Source organism: Zalophus californianus, chromosome 17 (genome assembly GCF_009762305.2).
Source record: "Zalophus californianus isolate mZalCal1 chromosome 17, mZalCal1.pri.v2, whole genome shotgun sequence".
Classification (NCBI taxonomy): domain Eukaryota; kingdom Metazoa; phylum Chordata; class Mammalia; order Carnivora; family Otariidae; genus Zalophus; species Zalophus californianus.
The window spans coordinates 55365852-55387237 of NC_045611.1; the positions used below are offsets into that span (position 1 = coordinate 55365852).

Sequence of the window (21386 nt, forward strand, 5' to 3'; positions counted from 1 at the left end):
CAAATTCAGTAAAGTTGCAGGATACAAACCCAACAAACAAAAATCACTTGTTTTTCCATACACTACTAACAAAATACCTGAAAGAATTAAATTAATCCCATATACAATATCATGAAAAAGAATAAAATTCTTAGGAATAAATGTAACCCAGGAGGTAAAGGATCTGTACATCGAAAAGGATAAGACTGATGAAAAAAACTGAGCAAGGTACAAATAAGAAGAAATCTATTCCATGTTAATGGCTCAGAATTAATACTGTTAAATTGTCCATACTACCTGGGGCACCTGGGTGGCTTAGTTGGTTAAGTGTCTGACTCTTGGTTTCAGCTGAGGTCATGATCTCGGGGTCGTGAGATCAAGCCCCTTGTCCAGCCCTGCATTCAGCAGAGAGTCTGCTTGAGATTCTTTCCATCTAGCCCTCCCCGATATGCACTCTCTTGCTCCCTAAAATAAATTTTTTATAATGTATTTATTTTTATTTATTTATTTATTTTTTTTATTCATTTGACAGAGACAGACAGACAGCGAGAGAGGGAACACAAGCAGGGGAAGTGGGAGAGGGAGAAGCAGGCTTCCCTCCAAGCAGGGAGCCCGATGCGGGGCTCGATCCCAGGACCCTGGGATCATGACCTGAGCCGAAGGCAGACGCTTAAAGACTGGGCCACCCAGGCGCCCCTAAAATACATAAAAAAAAAAAAAAGCCCAAAGCAATCTATAGATTGAATGCAATCCCTATCAAAATTCCAATGGCATTTTGCTTGAAAAAAAAATCTACGTCTATCTAAATCCACAAAAGAACACAAATTGCCATAGCAACCTTGGGAATGAAGAACAAAGCTGGAAGCATTACACTTTCTGATTTCAAATTCTACTACAAAGCTATCATAATTAACACAGTATGGTACTGGCATCAAAACAGGCACACAGACGAACGGAACAGAATGAAGAGACAGAAGTAAGCACTTGCATATACAGTCAACTAATATTTGATGAGGGAACCAAGAATACTCAATGGAGAAAGAATAGTCTCAATAAATGGTTCTGAGAAAACTGGAGAACGACATGCAGAAAAATGAAACTGGGACCCTATCCTACAGTGTTCACAAAAATTAACTCAAAAGGGCGCCTGGATGGCTCAGTCGGTTAAGCGTCTGCCTTCGCCTCAGGTCATGATCCCGGAATTCCAGGACTGAATCCCATATCAGGCTCCCTGCTCAGGAGGGAGTCTGCTTCTCCCTCTGACCCTCTCCCCTCTCACGCGCTGTTGCGTGCGCTCTCTCAAATAAATAAAATCTTTAAAAAAATAAAAAAAATTAACTCAAAATATATTAAAGATGTAAACATAAGACCTGGAACTATAAAACTCCTGGAAGAAAATATAGGGATAAAGCTCCTTTACATTGGCTGTGGCAATGATTTTTGCATATGAATACAAAAGCACAAGCAACTAAAGCAAAAATATAAGCATGACTACATCAAACTAAAAAGCCTTGTGCACAGTGAAAGAAACAATAAAAAGATAACATATGGAATGGAAGAAAATATTTGTAAAACACACCAGAAAAGACATTATTATCCAAAATATATAAGGAACTCATACAACTCAAGAGCATAAACCAAACAATGTGGCTAAAAAATGGTCAGAGGAACTGAATAGACATGTTCCAAAGCAGACACATAAATTGCCAACATACGTATGTGAAAAAATGCTCAACAATACAAATCATAAAAAAAAAAAAATACAAATCAAGAAAATGCAAATGAGGGAAAACTGGCTGGTTCAGTTGGTAGAGCACGTGACTTGATCTCGGTATCATGAGTTTGAGCCTCGCGTTGGGTGTATAGCTTAAATTTTTTTTAAAAGATGCCGATGAAAACCACAGTGACATATCACTTCATGCATGATAGAATGGTTACCGTCAAAAAGACTAGAGATTACAAGTGTGGAGGAGGTTGGGGAAAAAATGGAAATGTGCACTGTGAGCAAGAACGCAAATTGGTGCAGACACTGTGGAAAATAATATGGAGGCTTTCTAAAGCATAAAATAGAATTACCATATTATTCCACAACCCTACTTCTGGGTATATATCCAATGAAAATAATGTCAAGATTTCAAAGTGATCTCTGCACCCCCGTGTTCATTGCAGCATTATTTATAACACATGGAAACAATCTAAGTATTTATCTATGCATGAATGGTTAAAGAAGATTTAGAATACACACAGACACACAGGAACATTATTCCGCCACGAGAAAGAAAGAAATCCTGTTATTTGCAACCACATCGTTGGAACTTGAGGGCATTATTCTAAATGAAATAACTCAAATCCCAAAATTTGTATGGAATCAGAAAAGACCCCGAATCACCAAGGAAATGTTGAAAAAGAAAAACAAAGCTGGGGCCATCACATTGCCCGATTTCAAGCTATATTACAAAGCTGTGATCACCAAGACAGCATGGTACTGGCACAAAAACATACAGACCAATGGAACAGAATAGAGAACCCAGATATGGACCCTCAACTCTATGGTCAAATAATCTTTGACAAAGCAGGAAAAAACATGCAATGGAAAAAAGACAGCCTCTTCAATAAATGGTGCTGGGAAAATTGGACAGCCACATGCAGAAGAATGAAACTCGACCATTCTCTAACACCATTCACAAAGATAAGCTCAAAGTGGATGAAAGACCTCAATGTGAGACAGGAATCCATCAAAATCCCAGAGGAGAACATAGGCAGTAACCTCTTTGACATTGCCCACAGCAACTTCTTTCAAGATACATCTCCAAAAGCTAGTGAAACAAAAGCAAAAATGAACTTTTGGGACTTCATCAAGATAAAAAGCTTCTGCACGGCAAAGGAAACAGTCAACAAAACAAAGAGGCAACCCACAGAATGGGAGAAGATATTTGCAAATGACACTACAGATAAAGGGCTAGTATCCAAGATCTGTAAAGAACTTCTCAAACTCAACACCCAAAAAACAAATAATCAAGTCAAAAAGTGGGAAGATATGAAAAGACACTTCTCTGAAGAAGACATACAAATGGCTGACAGATACATGAATAAAAGGTTCATCATCAGTAGCCATCAGGGAAATTCAAATCAAAACCACATTGAGATACCACCTTACACCAGTTAGAATGGCAAAAATGGACAGGGCAAGAAACAACAAACGTTGGAGAGGTTGTGGAGAAAGGGGAACCCTCTTACACTGTTGGTGGGAATGCAAGTTGGTACAGCCACTTTGGAAGACAGTGTGGAGGTTCCTCAAAAAGTTAAAAATAGAGCTACCCTATGACCCAGCAATTGCACTACTGGGTATTTACCCCAAAGACACAGATGTAGTGAAAAGAAGGGCCATATGCACCCAATGTTCATAGCAGCAATGTCCGCAATAGCCAAACTGTGGAAAGAGCCAAGATGCCCTTCAACAGACGAATGGAGAAAGAAGATGTGGTCTGTATGTACAATGGAATATTACTCAGCCGTCAGAAAGGATAAATACCCAACTTTTACATCCACATGGATGGGACTGGAGGAGATGATGCTAAGTGAAATCAGTCAAGCAGAGAAAGTCAATTATCATATGGTTTCACTTATCTGTGGAACATAAGGAATAACATGGAGGACATTAGGAGAAGGAAGGGAAAAATGAAGGGGGGGAATCGGAGGGAGAGATGAACCACGAGAGACTATGGACTCTGAGAAACAAACAGGGTTCTAGAGGGGAGGGGGGAGGGGGAGGGGTGAGCCCGGTGATGGGTGTTAAGGAGGGCACGTGCTGCATGGAGCACAGGGTGTTATACGAAAGCAATGGATTGTGGATCACCACATCAAGAACTAATGATGTATGGTGACTAACATAAAATTAAAAAAAAAATGAAATAGCTCAAGAAACATACATATCACTTATACATGGAATATTAAAAAGAAAAAAAAAACAAAAGACAAACCCAAACTCGTAGAAACAGATTTATTGACATTGGCTAAATCACACTACCTCAGTTTTTTTTCATCTAAAATATAGCAATAATAGTGTAATCTATGTTTCAGGGCCATGATGAGAACCAAATTAGCTAATATATGTAAGACAGAGTTGTGGTGATGACACAGACAAGACCACAATGGCATGTACCTTGAATTTAGGGTTTTGGCTTGGCCTACCCATACAGAATTTGAGTGGACCCTTCTATGATCTTACTGGACCAGAGTCAGTCCTCAGACTTAAAACCGAAAAGGGAAGAAAATCAACCCAGCCCACAATTAATCCCACATAGACATCTGGATAGTCACTCTCAGCACCCAGGTTAACGGGGGTACCTGTATACCATCTGTCTGTAGCTATATGGGTCTACACTCTGACTGGAGAAGACAACAGTAAATGTGCCCCCAGGCACTGGTTCTCAAAGTATAATCTCTTGACCAGCACGAGTAGCATTACCCTAGACTCTAAAAAAGAATTTCTGGCACAATCCAGAACTACTTGAAAGAGTACACCGCAGAGGGGCCCAGAAATCACGTATTAACAAACCCTCTCTGAGGTTGCTGCAGGCTCAGTTTGAGAACCACAGCTCTAAGTCAGAACTCATCCCTAAATCAGCATCAGATAAATTACACTGGGAACAAATCTTACACATGCATCCTTGCTTGCATTAGGACACAAAATTCAAAAACATTTTTTTTTTTTTTTTTTTTAAGTAGGCTCCATGCCCAGCCTGGAGCCCAACACAGGACTTGAACTCATGAACTGGAGATCACGACCTGAGCTGAGATCAAGAGTCACACACTTAACTGACTGAGCCACTGAGGTGCCCCCCAAAACACCTATTTTATAATTTAAGATATTCTGGCTCATATAAAAGTAAATACAAGCAAACAACAAATCCTCTAGTGCAAAAAGGGAAAGAGACTTCCATTTTCTCCTTTATGAAAAAAAATTAATAAAATGTGTAATTTAAGATTTCTTTCTCTGCTCCTTTGAGATGTATGTAAATCATTTTAAAATTTAAATAAGCATGACTGGGGATGGGGGCGGGGATCCAGGCCACCATCGCCTACTCTGTCCACGCCCACGTGCACAGCTCCTTCCTCCCTCTTCTTCCAGCTGTTCGCATTGCCTGCTGCTCTGGCTCTCCTGGTACCTAAATGTTCTTCCCAACCTTTTCTCTCTTAAGCAGGTGATACAGGTGCAGTCAGGGGACAGATTGTCATGCTCCTCTCTCAGCTGCCTGCTCTCCTGGCTCAGTTCCTACAAGAGCAGCAGATACAAAGGGCCACAATTCTTTCCCACCCACCTCACTCATCCTCCTTTCTTTCCTTAAATATGTCCCCCTCCAGTGGAACAACCCAGTGCTTAGGTTGTTCTCCTTTTCTCCTTCTCTGAGCAGCTCTGTACTGACCCTCATGCGAAGAAAACAGGATATACCTCCCTCCCATTTAACCTCCTGTGCTTCCTCCCACCACCAGCCACTGAAATAAATTCCTTGGGGAAATTGGTGCTTTGTCACCATGGAGGACTTTCCACACAGGACTCCAGGGCACTGATGAGACCATGTAGGTAGGATGTTAAAAGTGTATGTGCATGTTTCATTGAAGAATGACAATGAAAAAGGCTCCTGAACTCATCTTTGCCCACAGACATACTGAATCTACAGCTACATATGGAACAACTGCCTCTGAAAGAGTTCCAGAAACGAGTGATACCTCCACATCAAATAAACAAGAAAATACTCACATTAAAATGGGATTGGGGGGGCGGAGCAAGATGGCGGAGGAGTAGGAGACCTAGATTTCATCTGGTCTCAGGAATTCAGCTGAATAGGGATCAAACCATTCTGAACACCTACGAACTCAACAGGAGATCGAACAGGAGAGTAGCAACAACTCTCTGAACAGAGAAGCGACCACTTACTGGAAGGTAGGACGTGTGGAGAAGTGAATCCGAGGCGATATTTGGGAGGATAGACGGCGGGGGAGGGGCCTCCGTCGGCCGCTTCTGGCAAGTGCTAGAGCCGCGGAGCACAAAATCGGACCTTTTAGAAGTCGGCTCCGCTGAGGGACGTCGCTCCAGTGGCTAAGCGGGGGGTGGAATCCTCCCGGGACAGTGTGGTCTCAGGACCCTTGGGGTCACAGAAAGACCGGGGGAGCCTGAGTGCGGCAGAGCTCCCAGGGATCGGAGCGGGGAAGCCGGCTGCAGAGACGGAGCCGAGGCGCGGGCTCTCAGCTCGGGGTGGCCATAAACTGTGATCCGCGGCCCAGTCGGGCCACTGCTCCTCCAGCAGGGACCCAACAAGCAGCAGATCCGGGGAGACTCCCATTCCTTCCCGGGGAGGAGCGGCGCGGGAACGCACCGCGGGGATCTGCTGGGTTTGGAGACTCCGCGCGGGGTCGGGTGCCAGAGATAGAAACGCTCGGTCACAGGCCGGGTGAGCACGGAGTGCGGCCGGAGACCGGGGACACGGGAGTGACTGCTTTTCTCTGGGGGCGCACTGAGGAGCGGGGCCCCGAGTTCTCAGCTCCTCCAAGTGGAGATTGGGAGGCCACCATTTTCGCCCTGGTCCTCCAAAGCTGTACCGAGAGCTTGCAGGGAACAAAAGCTCCCGAGAGCAAACCCGAGCAGCTTGCTTAGCCCGGACCGACAAGGGCGGGGCAATTCCGCCTCCGGCAAAGACATTTGGAAACCACGGCAACAGGCCCCTCCCCCAGAAGATCAGCACAAACAGCCAGCAAGCCAAGACCAAGTTGATCATCAAGGAGAATAGGAGAACTCCAGCGCTAGGGGAATACTGCACATAGATTCATGGCTTTTTTTTTTTTTTTTTTTTACCATGATTCATTATTTCATCAAAGTTAATTTTTGTTGACTTTTTTTTATTTTTCTTTTTCCCTTTCTCAACCAACATCTTATAAATCCCTTTTTAAAAAAAAAAAAGCATTTTTTATTTTTCATTTTTAGAGTCATATTTTATCCCTTCATAGTAGTTACCCTTATTTTTGGCATATATATATAAGTTGTTCTCTCTTTAAAATTTTGAGGTACAGTTTCTTCTAACAGATCAAAATATACCCTAAATCACTAGTGTATGGCTTTGTTCTAGTCTCCTGCCTGATCACATTCTCTCCCTTTTTCCTTTTTTTTCCTTTTTTTTTCTTAAATCTTCTTTCTTTTTTCAAACAACTTATCTTACCAAGTCCTTTTATAAAATCTTTTATAATTTTCATCTTTACAGTCATCTTCCATCCCTTCATTGTATCAACCCTTATTTTGTACATATATGTCTTTCTTCCTTTAAAATTTTAGGAGGCACTTTTTTCTAACAGACCAAAATACGCCCAAAATCTAGTGTGTGGCACTGATCTATGCACTAGCCTGATCATATTTGATCATATTCTGCCTTTTTTGTATTGTTTTGTTTTTGTTTTTATCTTTTTTTTTCTTTTTTTTTTCCTTTTTCTCTTTCTTTTTTCTTTCTTTCCCTTTCTTTTCCCCTGGTTTCAGGTCTTTTCTGATTTGTATACAGTATATTTGCTGGGGACGTTGTAAACCTGTTAGCATTTTGTTCTCTCATTCATCTATTCTCCTCTGGACAAAATGACAAGACGAAAGAAATCACCTCAGCAAAAAGAACAAGAGGTAGTACCGTCAGCCAGGGACCTACTCAATACGGACATTAGTACGATGTCGGACCTAGAGTTCAGAATCATGACTTTAAAGATACTAGCTGGGCTTGAAAAAAGCGTGGAAGTTATTAGAGAAACCCTTTCTGGAGAAATAAAAGAACTAAAATCTAACCAAATCGAAATCAAAAAGGCTATTGATGAGGTGCAATCAAAAATGGGGGCACTAAATGCTAGGATAAATGAGGCAGAAGAGAGAATCAGCAATATAGAAGACCAAATGATGGAAAATAAAGAGGCTGAGAAAAAGAGAGAGAAACAACTACAGGATCACGAGGGCAGAATTCGAGAGATAAGTGATATGATAAGACGAAACAACATTAGAATAATTGGGATCCCAGAAGAAGAAGAGAGAGAGAGAGGGGCAGAAGGTATATTGGAGCAAATTATAGCAGAGAACTTCCCTAATGTGAGGAAGAAAACAGGCATTAAAATCCAGGAGGCACAGAGAACCCCTCTCAAAATCAATAATAATAGGTCAACACCCCGACATCTAATAGTAAAACTTACGAGTCTCAGAGACAAAGAGAAAATCCTGAAAGCAGCTCGGGAGAAGAGATATGTAACCTACAATGGTAGAAACATTAGATTGGCAACAGACCTATCCACAGAGACCTGGCAGGCCAGAAAGGACTGGCAAGATATCTTCAGAGCACTAAACGAGAAAAATATGCAGCCAAGAATACTATATCCAGCTAGGCTATCATTGAAAATAGAAGGAGAGATAAAAAGCTTCCAGAACAAACAAAAACTAAAGGAATTTGCAAACACGAAACCAGCCCTCCAAGAAATATTGAGAGGGGTCCTCTAAGCAAAGAGAGAACCTAAAAGCAGCAAAGAGCAGAAACGAACACAGACAACAGACAGTTAACAGTCACCTTACAGGTAATACAATGACACTAAATTCATACCTTTCAATAGTTACCCTGAATGTAAATGGGCTAAATGCCCCAATCAAAAGACACAGGCTATCAGATTGGATTAAAAAACAAGACCCATCAATATGCTGTCTGCAAGAGACTCATTTTAGACCCAAAGACACCCCCAGATTGAAAGTGAGGGGGTGGAAAACCATTTACCATGCTAATGGACACCAAAAGAAAGCTGGGGTGGCAATCCTTATATCAGACAAACTAGATTTTAAAACAAAGACTGTAATGAGAGATGAGGAAAGACACTATATCCTACTTAAAGGGTCTATCCAACAAGAAGATCTAACAATTGTAAATATCTATGCCCCGAATATGGGAGCAGCCAATTATATAAGGCAATTAATAACAAAAGCAAAGAAACACATTGACAACAATACAATAATAGTGGGGGACTTTAACACCCCCCTGACTGAAATGGACAGATCATCTAAGCAAAAGATCAACAAGGAAATAAAGACTTTAAATGACACACTGGACCAAATGGACTTCACAGACATATTCAGAACATTCCATCCCAAAGCAAAGGAATACACATTCTTCTCTAGTGCCCATGGAACATTCTCCAGAATTGATCACATCCTAGGTCACAAATCAGGTCTCAATCGGTACCAAAAGATTGGGATCATTCCCTGCATATTTTCAGACCACAATGCTTTGAAACTAGAACTCAACCACAAGAGGAAAGTCGGAAAGAACTCAAATACATGGAGGCTAAAGAGCATCCTACTAAAGAATGAATGGGTCAACCAAGAAATCAAAGAAGAATTAAAAAAATTCCTGGAAACCAATGAAAATGAAAACACAACTGTTCAAAATCTTTGGGATGCAGCAAAGGCAGTCCTGAGAGGAAAGTATATAGCAATAGAAGCCTTTCTCAAGAAACAAGAGAGGTCTCAAATACACAACCTAACCCTACACCTAAAGGAGCTGGAGAAAGAACAGCAAATAAAGCCTAAACCCAGCAGGAGAAGAGAAATCATAAAGATCAGAGCAGAAATCAATGAACTAGAAACCAAAAGAACAGTAGAACAGATCAATGAAACTAGGAGCTGGTTCTTTGAAAGAATTAACAAGATTGATAAACCCCTGGCCAGACTTATCAAAAAGAAAAGAGAAATGACCCAAATCAACAAAATCATGAATGAAAGAGGAGAGATCACAACCAACACCAAAGAAATACAAACAATTATAAGAACATATTATGAGCAACTCTATGCCAGCAAATTAGATAACCTGGAAGAAATGGGTGCATTCCTAGAGGTGTATCAACTACCAAAATTGAACCAGGAAGAAATAGAAAACCTGAACAGACCTATAACCACTAAGGAAATTGAAACAGTCATCAAAAATCTCCCAAGAAACAAAAGCCCAGGGCCAGATGGCTTCCCAGGGGAATTCTATCAGACATTTCAAGAAGAATTAATACCTATTCTCCTGAAACTGTTCCAAAAAATAGAAATGGAAGGGAAACTTCCAAACTCATTTTATGAGGCCAGCATTACCTTGATCCCAAAACCAAAGACCCCATCAAAAAAGAGAATTACAGACCAATATCCTTGATGAACATGGATGCAAAAATTCTCACCAAAATACTAGCCAATAGGATCCAACAGTACATTAAAAGGATTATTCACCAGGACCAAGTGGGATTTATTCCTGGGCTGCAAGGCTGGTTCAACATCCGCAAATCAATCAATGTGATACAATACATTAACAAAAGAAAGAGCAAGAATCATATGATCCTCTCAATAGATGCAGAAAAAGCATTTGACAAAGTACAACATCCTTTCTTGATCAAAACTCTTCAGAGTATAGGGATAGAGGGCACATACCTCAATATCATAAAAGCCATCTACGAAAAACCTACAGCAAATATCATTCTCAATGGGGAAAGGCTGAGAGCTTTTCCCCTAAGGTCAGGAACGCGGCAGGGATGTCCACTCTCACCACTGCTATTCAACATAGTATTAGAAGTCCTAGCCACAGCAATCAGACAACAAAAAGAAATCAAAGGCATCCAAATCGGCAAAGAGGAAGTCAAACTCTCACTCTTTGCAGATGATATGATACTGTATGTGGAAAACCCAAAAGATTCCACCCCAAAACTGCTAGAACTCATACAGGAATTCAGTAAAGTAGCAGGATATAAAATCAATGCACAGAAATCAGTGGCATTCCTATACACCAACAACAAGACAAAAGAGAGACAAATCAAGGAGTCGATCCCATTTACAATTGCACCCAAAACCATTAGATACCTAGGAATAAATCTAACCAAAGAGGCAAAGGATCTGTACTCAGAAAACTATAAAATACTCAGGAAAGAAATTGAAGAAGACACAAAGAAATGGAAAAACGTTCCATGCTCATGGATTGGGAGAATCAACATTGTGAAGATGTCAATGCTACCTAGAGCAATCTACACATTCAATGCAATCCCCATCAAAATACCATCCACTTTTTTCAAAGAAATGGAACAAATAATCCTAAAATTTGTATGGAACCAGAAGAGACCCAGAATAGCCAGAGGAATACTGAAAAAGAAAAGCAAAGCTGGCGGCATCACAATTCCGGACTTCCAGCTCTATTACAAAGCTGTCATCATCAAGACAGTATGGTACTGGCACAAAAACAGACACATAGATCAATGGAACAGAATCGAGAGCCCAGAAATGGACCCTCAACTCTATGGTCAACTTATCTTTGACAAAGCAGGAAAGAATGTCCAATGGCAAAAAGACAGTCTCTTCAACAAATGGTGTTGGGAAAATTGGACAGCCACATGCAGAAGAATGAAACTGGACCATTTCCTTACACCACACACAAAAATAGACTCCAAATGGTTGAAAGACCTAAACGTGAGACAGGAGTCCATCAAAATCCTAAAGGAGAACACAGGTAGCAACCTTTTCGACCTTAGCCACAGCAACTTCTTCCTAGAAACATCGCCAAAGGCAAGGGAAGCCAGGGCAAAAATGAACTATTGGGATTTCATCAAGATAAAAAGCTTTTGCACAGCAAAAGAAACAGTCCACAAAACCAAAAGACAACCGACAGAATGGGAGAAAATATTTGCAAATGACATATCAGATAAAGGGCTAGTATCCAAAATCTATAAAGAACTTATCAAACTCAACACCCAAAGAACAAATAATCCAATCAAGAAATGGGCAGAAGACATGAACAGACATTTCTCCAAAGAAGACATCCAAATGGCCAACAGGCACATGAAAAAGTGCTCAACATCGCTCGGCATCAGGGAAATCCAAATCAAAACCTCAATGAGATACCACCTCACACCCGTCAGAATGGCTAAAATTAACAAGTCAGGGAACGACAGATGTTGGCGGGGATGTGGAGAAGGGGGAACCCTCCTACACTGTTGGTGGGAATGCAAGCTGGTGCAACCCCTCGGGAAAACAGTATGGAGGTTCCTCAAACAGTTGAAATTAGAGCTACCGTTCGATCCAGCAATTGCACTACTGGGTATTTACCACAAAGACACAAATGTAGGGACCCGAAGGGGTACGTGTACCCCAATGTTTATAGCGGCAATGTCCACCATAGCCAAACTGTGGAAAGAGCCAAGATGCCCATCGACAGATGAATGGATAAAGAAGAGGTGGTATATATAGACAATGGAATATTATGCAGCCATCAAAAGGAATGAGATCTTGCCATTTGCAACGACGTGGATGGAACTGGAGGGTGTTATGCTGAGTGAAATAAGTCAATCAGAGAAAGACATGTATCACATGACCTCACTGATATGAGGAATTCTTAATCTCAGGAAACAAACTGAGTGTTACTGGAGTGGTTGGGGGTGGGAGGGATGGGGTGGCTGGGTGATAGACATTGGGAAGGGTATGTGCTACGGTGAGTGCTGTGAATTGTGCAAGACTGTTGAATCACAGTTCTGTACTTCTGAAACAAATAACGCAACATATTTTAAGAAAAAAGAAAAAGAAGAAGATAACAGGAGAGGAAGAAAAGGGGAGTATGTCAGAGGGGGAGACGAACCATGAGAGATGATGGACTCTGAAAAACAAACTGAGGGTTCTAGAGGGGAGGGGGGTAGGGGGATGGGTTAGCCTGGTGATGGGTATTGAGGAGGGCACGTTCTGCATGGAGCACTGGGTGTTATGAACAAACAATGAATCATGGAACACTGCACCAAAAACTAATGATGTAATATATGGTGATTAACATAACAATAAAAAAATTAAAAAATAAAATGGGATTGGGCATGCCCTCCACTATGTGGAGACAGAACAAAGAAGGTAGCTCAGACAATCATGAAAATTTGAAAAACCAAATAATAAAAAAGCTTTTGTGCCTTATGCAAAAAGAAAAACAAAAATCACCAAACATTTGAGAGACAATCAAGAGCTTCGGTAGAGTTGAACAATAAGATTATTCTCCTAACTGAGACCACGCCATCAAGACTTGGGAGGGTAGCTGTGTTACCTAATGCACAGACAATAACACAGAGAGGCAAGGAAAATGAAGAGACAGAGAAATGTTACAAAGGACATGATAAAACCCCAAAAACAAACTATAATGAAATAGAGATAGTTCCAAATAATGTTCATAAATATGTTCACCGAGGTAAGGAGAACAATGCCTGAACTAAGTGAGAATTTTTTTTTTTTAAGATTTTATTCATTTGAGAGAGAGAGAGAGAGAAAGAGAGAGACAGAGAGAGCCCAAGCAGGGGGAGTGGCAGAAGGAGAGGGAGAAACAGACTCCCCACCGAGCTGGGAACCAGATTCAGGGCTCGATCCCAGGACCTGGAGATCATGACCTGGGCCGAAGGCAGACAACCATCTGAGGGTGAGAATTTCAACAACAGACTAAAAATGAAGGGAAGTTCCAAGCAAAAATCACAGAGATAAAGAATAGAGTAACTAATAGGAAAAGTTCAATGGAGGGGTCCTAATGGACTAGAACAAGCAGAAGAAAGGATCAATGAACTTGAAGGCAGGGCAGAAGAATTCAACCAATCAGAGAAGCAAAAAAGAAAAGCATGAAACAAAGTGAGGCTAGCTTAAAGAATTTATTGAATACCATCAAGGGGACTAGTATATGCATTACAGGCATCCAAGAAGGAAAAGGAAAATGGATATGAATCTTTATCAAAGAAATAATGGCTGAAAACTTACCTATTCTGGGGAAAGAAATAGACATCCATTCCAGAAAGTCTGGAGAGGTTCCAAGAAGATGAATCCAAAGAGACCCACGTTGATACATATTATAATTGTCAAAATTAAGGAAAAGGAGAGCAAGAGAAAAGCAGCTTGCTACATACTAGGAAACCCCCATAAGACTATTAGGTTTCCATCAGAAATTTCACAGGCCAGAAATAGGTAGCATGATATAATCAAACTGCTGAACAAACGAACAAAACTGCAAACCAAGAATCTTCTACCTGGAAAAATTGTCTTTCAATATTAAAGGAGACATAATGAGTTTTCCATACAAGAAGAAATTGAAGGAGTACATCAGTCCTAAACTGGCTTTAAGGAAATGTTAAAGGCACTTCCTTTGAAGTTGAAACAAAAGAATGTTAGTACAGTAAAACTTGGGAAAATATAAATCTCACTGGTAAAGGTAAATAAAGCTAAATTCAGAAGACTCTAATACGTTAGCAGGCAAATCACTTAAACTCTAGCATAAAAGATAAAAGACAAATGTATTTCTGTAACTAGAACTATACTGATTTGTAAATTGATACACAAGGTAAAAAGATGTGAATTGTGACATCAAAAACAAAATGTAGGGGGGAAGAGAATGCAAAGTTTTAGTATGCTCTCAAAGTTGTTATCAGCTTAAAATAGATTGTTAATACAAGATGTTTTAGCTTAATATAGACTGCAATATAGCTAATACAGACTGAAGATGTTATATATACACTGAATGGTAACCACAAATCAAAAAACAGTCATAGATATGCAAAAAATAAAGAGTAAGGAATCCAGGGCGCCTGGGTGGCTCAGTCATTAAGCGTCTGCCTTCGGCTCGGGTCATGACCCCAGGGTCCTGGGATCCAGCCCCGCATCGGGCTCCGTGCTCCACAGGAAGCCTGATTCTCCCTTTCCCACTCCCCCTGCTGGTGTTCCCTCTCGCTGTGTCTTTCTCTGTCAAAAAAACAAACAAACAAACAAAAAAAAAAAAATAGAGTAAGGAATCCAAGTATAGCACTAAAGAAAACCAGCAAACCATGAAAGAGGCAAAGAAGAAAAGATTAGAGGGGGTGCCTGGGTGGCTCAGATGGTTGAGGGTCTGCCTTCGGCTGAGGTCATGATCCCGGGGTCCTGGGATTTAGTCCCCATTGGGCTCCCTGCTCCTTAGGGAGCCTGCTTCTCCCTCTGCCTCTGTCTCTCATGAATAAATAAAGAAGATCTTAAAAAAAAGATTAATAGAGAAAATTACAAAAACAGCCACAAAACTAGTAACAATATGACAATAAAAACATCTCTATCAATAATTACTTAGGATGTAAATGGGGTAAATGCTCCAATCAGAGTGACAATGTGCATTAAAAAAAAAAGACCCATCTATATGCTGTCTACACCAGATTCATTTCAGACCTAAAGACACCTGCAGATCGAAAGTGAAGGGATGCAGAGGAGCAAGATGGTGGAGGAGTAGGAGACCTGGATTTCGTCTGGTCTCAGGAATTCAGCTGAATAGGGATCAAACCATTCTCAACACCTACAAACTCAACAGGAGATCGAAGATGAGAATAGCAACAACTCTCTGAACAGAAAAGCGACCACTTTCTGGAGGGTAGGACGTGCGGAGAAGTGAATCCGAGGCGATATTCGGGAGGATAGACAGCAGGGGAGGGGGCCTCTGTGGACCGCTTCTGGCAAGTGCTAGAGCCGCGGAGCACAAAATCGGACCTTCTAGAAGTCGGCTCCGCTGAGGGACGTCGCTCCAGTGGCTAAGCGGGGGGTGGAACCCTCGCAGGACAGTGTGGTCTCAGGACCCTCGGGGTCACAGAAAGACCGGGGGTGCCTGAGTGCGGCAGAGCTCCCAGGTATCGGAGCGGGGAAGCCGGCTGCAGAGACGGAGCCGAGGCGCGGGCTCTCAGCTCGGGGTGGCCATAAACTGTGATCCGCGGCCCAGCCGGGCCACTGCTCCTCCAGCAGGGACCCAACAAGCGGCAGATCCGGGGAGACTCCCCTTCCTCCCCTGGGAGGAGCGGCGCGGGAGCGCACCGCAGGGATCTGCTGGGTTTGGAGACTCCACATGGGGTCGGGTGCCAGAGATAGAAACGCTCGGTCACAGGCCGGGTGAGCGCGGAGTGCGGCCGGAGACCGGGGACACGGGAGTGACTGCTTTTCTCTGGGGACGCACTGAGGAGCGGGGCCCCAAGTTCTCGGCTCCTCCGGGCGGAGATTGGGAGGCCACCATTTTCACTCTCGTCCTCCAAAGGTGTACCGAGAGCTTGCAGGGAACAAAAGCCCCCGAGAGCAAACCCGAGCATCTTGCTTAGCCCGGACCGGCAAGGGCGGGGCAATTCCGCCTCTGGCAAAGACATTTGGGAACCATGGCAACAGGCCCCTCCCCCAGAAGATCAGCACGAACAGCCAGCAAGCCAAGACCAAGTTTACCGATCAAGGAGAACGGGAGAACTCCAGCGCTAGGGGAATACTGCACATAGAATTCATGGCTTTTCCCCCATAATTCTTTAGTCTTTCAAATTTGATTCTTTTTAACCTTTTTTTTTTTAATTTTTCTTTTTCCCTTTTTCAACCAACATCTTATCAATCCCTTTTTAAAAAAATCTTTTTCATTTTTAGGTCATATTCTATCCCTTCATAGTAGTTAACCTTATTTTTGGTGTATATACATATAAGCTGTTCTCTCTTTAAAATTTTGGGATACACTTTCTTCTACCAGATCAAAATATACCCTAAATCTCTAGTGTATGGCTTTGTTCTAGTCTCCTGCCTGATCACATTCTTTCCCTTTAAAAAAAAAAAAATCCTCTTTTTCAACCAACTTATCAATTCCATTTATAAAATCTTTTATAATTTTCATCTTTACAATCATATTCTATCCCTTCATTGTATTAACCCTTATTTTTGAACATATATAAGTTTTTCTGTCTTTAAAATTTTGGGAGGCACTTTCTTCTAACAGACCAAAATATGCCGAAAATCTAGTGTGTGGCACTGATCTATGCACCAGCCTGATCATATTTGATCATATTCTGGTTTTTTTGTTTTGTTTTATCTTTTTCTTTTTCTCCTTTTTTCTTTTTCCCTTTCTTTTGCCCCAGTTTCAGGTCTTTTCTGATTTCTTTAGTGTATATTTTCTGGGGACGTTGTTACCCTGTTAGCATTTTGTTCTCTCATCTATTCTCCTCTGGACAAAAGGACAAGATGGAAAAATCACCTCATAAAAAAGAACAAGAGTCCCATATTGAACTCGAATTGGAAGAGGTAAGTCCGGTCTCATGATGGAGGGCCATGATCCAAAGGAACCAGAGCAGTTGAGAAAACTGTTTATTGGTGGTTTGAGCTTTGAAACTACAGATGATAGTTTAAGAGAACATTTTGAACAATGGGGTACACTTACAGATTACATGGTGATGAGAGACGCCCAAACAAAACATTCCAGGGGTTTTGGTTTTGTGACTTACTCTTGTGCTGAAGAGGTCGATGCAGCAATGTGTGCCCGACCACACAAGGTTGAGGGGCGTGTAGTGGAACCAAAGAGGGCTGTTTCTAGAGAGGATTCTGTAAAGCCTGGTGCCCATCTAACAGTGAAGAAAAATTTTCGTTGGTGGTATTTTTTTTTAAAGATTTTATTTATTTATTTGACAGAGAGAGAGAGACAGCAAGAGAGGGAGCACAAGCAGGGGGAGTGGGAGAGGGAGAAGCAGGCTTCCTGCCGAGCAGAGAGCCCGATGCGGGGCTCGATCCCAGGACCCTGAGACCATGACCTGAGCCGAAGGCAGACACTTAATGACTGAGCCACCCAGGCGCCCCTCGTTGGTGGTATTAAAGAAGATAGAGAAGAATAGAATTTGAGAGACTACTTTGAAAAGCATGGCAAGATGGAAACCATAGAAGTTATGGAAGACAGGCAGAGTGGAAAAAAGAGGATTTGCTTTTGTAACTTTTGATGATTATGATACAGTTGATAAAATTGTTGTTCAGAAATACCACACTCTTAATGGGCATAATTGTGAAGTGAAAAAAGCCCATTCTAAACAAGAAATGCAGTCTGCTGGATCACAAAGAGGTCGTGGAGGTGGATCTGGCAACTTCATGGGTCGTGGAGGAAACTTTGGAGGTGGTGGTAACTTTGACTGTGGTGGCAACTTCGGTGGAAGAGGAGGCTATGGTGGTGGAGGTGGCGGCAGCAGAGGTAGTTATGGAGGAGGCGATGGTGGCAACTATGGTGGTGGTTCTGGTTATAGTAGTAGAGGAGGCTATGGTGGCAGTGGACCAGGATATGGAAACCAAGGAGGCAGATATGGAGGTAGTGGTGGAGGATATGACGGTTACAACAGAGGAGGAAATTTTGGAGGTAACTATGGTGGTGGTGGGAACTATAATGATTTTGAAAATTATAGTGGACAACAGCAATCAAATTATGGACCCATGAAGGGGGGGGCAGTTTTGGTGGAAGAAGCTCAGACAGTCCCTATGGTGGTAGTTACGGACCTGGTGGTGGAAGTGGTGGATATGGTAGAAGATTCTAAAAAATTTCAGAAGAAAAGAGTTATAGTTCTTAGGAGAGAGGGAGGAGTTGTCAGGAAAGCTGTAGGTTACTTTGAGACAGTCGTCCCGAATGCATTAGAGGAACTGTAAAAATCTGCCCCAGGAAGAACGATGATCCATAGTCAGAAAAGTTACTGCAGCTTAAACAGGAAACCCTTCTTGTTCAGGACTCTCATAGCCACAGATTGCAAAAAGTGCAGCTATTGATTAATGCAATATAGTGTCAGTTACAGGTACATTCCCGAGGTCTTTTATCTGTTGTAGCTTTTTCTTTTTCTTTTTCTTTTCATTACATCAGGTATGTTGCCCTGTAAATTGTGGTAGTGGTACCAGGAATAAAAAGTTAAGGAATTTTTAACTTAAAAAAAAAAAAAGAAGAAGAAGAGGCAGTACCGACTGGCAGGGACCTAATCAATACGGACATTAGTAAGATGTCAGAACTAGAGTTCAGAATGATGATTTTATTTTATTTTTTAAAGATTTGTATTTATTTATTTAAGAGAGACAGAATGAGAGAGAGAGCACATGAGAGGGGGGAAGGTCCGAGGGAGAAGCAGACTCCCTGCCGAGCAGGGAGACCGATGCAGGACTCGATCCAGGAACTCCAGGATCATGACCTGAGCCAAAGGCAGTCGCTTGACCAACTGAGCCACCCAGGCACCCCAGAATGATGATTTTAAAGATACTAGGTAGGCTTGAAAAAAGCATGGAAGTTATTAGGAGAAACCCTTTCTGGAGAAATAAAAGAACTAAAATCTAACCAAGTCAAAGTCAAAAAAGGCTATTAATGAGGTGCAATAAAAAATGGAAGCTCTAACTGCCAGGATAAATGAAGCAGAAGAGAGAATTAGTGACATAGAAGACCAAATGATGGAAAATAAAGAAGCTGAGAAAAAGAGAGTTAAACAACTACTGGATCACGAGGGCAGAATTCAAGAGATAAATGATACCATAAGATGAAAGAACATTAGAATAATTGGGATCCCAGAAGAAGAAGAAAGAGAGAGGGGCAGAAAGTATATTGGAGCAAATTATAGCAGAGAACTTCCCTAATTTGGGGAAGGAAACAGGCATCAAAATCCAGGAGGCACAGAGAACCCCTCTCAAAAATCAATAAAAATAGGTCAACACCCCGACATCTAATAGTAAAATTTATGAGTCTCAGAGACAAAGAGAAAATCCTGAAAGCAGCTCGGGAGAAGAGATCTGTGACCTACAATGGTAAAAACATTAGACTGACAACAGACTTATCCACAGAGACCTGGTAGGCCAGAAAGGACTAACATGATATATTCAAAGCACTAGATGAGAAAAATATGCAGCCAAGAATACTATATCCAGCTAGGCTGTCATTGAAAATAGAAGGAGAGATAAAAAGCTTCCAGAACAAACAAAAACTAAAGGAATTTGCAAACACGAAACCAGCCCTCCAAGAAATATTGAAAGGGGTCCTCTAAGCAAAGAGAGAGCCTAAAAGCAGCATGGACCAGAAAGGAATACAGACAATATACAGTAACAGTCACTTTACAGGCAATACAATGGCACTAAATTCATATCTTTCAATAGTGACGCTGAAGGTAAAGGGGCTAAATGCCCCAATCAAAAGACACAGGCTATCAGATGGGATAAAAAAGCAAGACCCATCAATATGCTGTCTGCAAGAGGCTCATTTTACACCCAAAGACACCCCCAGATTGAAAGTGAGGGGGTGGAAAACCATTTACTATGCTAATGGACACCAAAAGAAAGCTGGGGTGGCAATCCTTGTATCAGACAAATTAGATTTTAAACCAAAGACTGTAATAAGAGATGAGGAAGGACACTATATCCTACTTAAAGGGTCTATCCAACAAGAAGATCTAACAATTGTAAATATCTGCCCCTAACATGGGAGCAGCCACTTACATAAGCCAATTAATAACAAAAGCAAAGAAACACATCAACAACAATACAATAATAGTGGGGGACTTTAACACCCCCCTCACTGAACTGGACAGATCATCTGAGCAAAAGATCAACAAGGAAATAAAGACTTTAAATGACACACTGGGGGCGCCTGGGTGGCTCAGTCATTAAGTGTCTGCCTTCAGCTCAGGTCATGATCCCAGGGTCCTGGGATCGAGCCCCACATCGGGCTCCCTGCTCCACGAGAAGCCTGCTTCTCCCTCTCCCACTCCCCCTGCTTGTGTTCCCTCGCTCGCTGTCTCTCTCTCTGTCAAATAAATAAATAAAATCTTTAAAAATAAATAAATAAATAAATGACACACAGGACCAAATGGACTTCACAGACATATTCAGAACATTCCATCCCAGAGCAACAGGATACACATTCTTCTCTAGTGCTCATGGAACATTCTCCAGAATAGATCACATCCCACGTCACAAATCAGGGCTCAACCGGTACCAAAAGATTGGGATATTCCCTGCATATTTTCAGACCACAATGCTTTGAAACTAGAACTCAATCACAAGAGGAAAGTCGGAAAGAACTCAAATACATGGAGGCTAAAGAGCATCCTACTAAAGAATGAATGGGTCAACCAGGAAATTAAAGAAGAATTTAAAAAATTCATGGAAACCAATGAAAATGAAAACACAACTGTTCAAAATCTTTGGGATGCAGCAAAGGCGGTCCTAAGAGGAAAGTATATAGCAATACAAGCCTTTCTCAAGAAACAAGAAAGGTCTCAACTACACAACCTAACCCTACACCTAAAGGAGCTGGAGAAAGAACAGCAAATAAAGCCTAAACCCAGCAGGAGAAGAGAAATAATCAAGATCAGAGCAGAAATCAATGAAACAGAAACCAAAAGAACAGTAGAACAGATCAACGAAACTGGGAACTTGTTCTTTGAAAGAATTAACAAGATTGATAAACCCCTGGCCAGACTTATTAAAAAGAAAAGAGAGGGAGGAGAGGAAGGGAAGGGAGGGAGAGCAGCGGGCGGCAATAGCGGTGAATTTTTCTGGAAGTGGGTGGGGGGCGCCACTCACAGCCCCAGGTGCTGCTTGTGCTGGGAGCCACGGTGTC

At 41.8% G+C, this 21386-nt stretch overlaps 1 protein-coding gene and 1 pseudogene across 1 annotated transcript in view; one reads left to right on the forward strand and one right to left on the reverse strand.

Moving 5' to 3' along the window:
- The window catches only part of LOC113936205 (putative protein ZNF720), a 94751-nt gene that overhangs the window by 12760 nt on the left and 60605 nt on the right, over positions 1-21386 (reverse strand). The gene's annotated exons all lie outside the window — the stretch shown is intronic.
- Positions 17086-18336, forward strand: LOC113935843 (annotated as a pseudogene).